Source organism: Atta colombica, unplaced genomic scaffold (assembly GCF_001594045.1).
Source record: "Atta colombica isolate Treedump-2 unplaced genomic scaffold, Acol1.0 scaffold236, whole genome shotgun sequence".
NCBI classification, from domain to species: domain Eukaryota; kingdom Metazoa; phylum Arthropoda; class Insecta; order Hymenoptera; family Formicidae; genus Atta; species Atta colombica.
The window spans coordinates 700416-701853 of record NW_017259334.1 but is presented as its reverse complement, the minus strand read 5'-3'; positions in this window follow the sequence as shown (position 1 = coordinate 701853).

Sequence of the window (1438 nt, the reverse complement as noted above, 5' to 3'; positions counted from 1 at the left end):
ACGATTTTTCTACAATGATATACCTTTCTTCTGCCCTATTTTCAAGTTATAGAATGATATTAATTGTGAATTCGATAAAGTCGTAGGGCATTTAAAAACTTACGCGATAAACGAGTGCGTACGAGAGCCGATCAGTAGGACATTAGAAATTAAGCTTGTAAGATACATTCTTTGTAAGCTCCATAGTTTTTCATCGTTAGGATGTAAGGATTTCTACATTAACGTGTTGACAAACACAGATATCGAGACATAGTAGATCTACGAAAAATACGAAATCTATTTAACAATGTATATCCACTTTTCTCCTTATATCCGGTTAAATCCTGTATTAGATTATACGGACAAAGATTGTCGCCTATAACGCTTTCCACGTCTCCCAAATCAAAAATTCATTTGACAAAGTCAATTTCTAACAGTTGTTATATTACTCACGATTGTTTTCCTGAAGCAATTTGCTTGTAATTAATTAAAATTGGATTCCCCAAAATGCAGAGGATATCTAGACCACCGATTAAAGAAAACAACTTTTTTACTTTTAATGTTTCTTCATCTATTGTATTTTTATCAATTTTGCATTTTTTTAACTATAGACACTCCACAATATCAAATTGCATATGCGTAAAACTAGCATAAACAAATCGAATGTTACAACGCGTAGCCAGTAGCAGCCAAGAAGCAATAGCAGAAAGTTCAGAACACTTTGAGAATTTTGTAAAATCTATAGATGTTTTTCCGAGCCTTGGGCACATTGCGTGTAGTCAAATTCACACGCAGTTAAAAATGTAAGTTTCGCATAATTGTTTTCACCGATTTCATTTGCTATTCAAATTTATCCTGGTGAAAATTTTTCTTAGATTATATAATATTTCTATACAAAATTTCTATGCAAATTTGAGAATTTTTCTAATTTTATAACTTTTTAAAAAAATTTCTCTATTTTTATTAAGAATTTATTAGACATTTATGAACACAAAAATATTGCAAATTTTCAAAAATATTGCAAAAGTATATCTTTTCTTTATTATATGAATTCCAAAAATATTCTAAGATTTCTCATTTAATTTCTAAAGAAAATTTATAAAATTTAGAGAAATTCGAGACATTTGTTTAAATTTTTGTAAAAAAAATATAAAAACTTTTTTAAGTGTAAAATGCGAAAATTTTCGTGAAAATAATTGAATGTTTTTCGAAAATGGTAAACAAGAACCAGGAATGAATTACCGGTTAATTTATACAATTAAATTGCATTTTATATTACAAATTTAATACATGACTGCGTGTCAATTGAAGTTCTACGCAGCACAGTGCGCCTAATTTTCATTAGTGAAGTATTGTCCATGAAGTTTCGCATCTCGAGTTCAATATTACATAAATCAGAGCACGTAATTATATTAATTAAGCATGCGACTGAATAATCAATCTGAAATTATTGTAATAG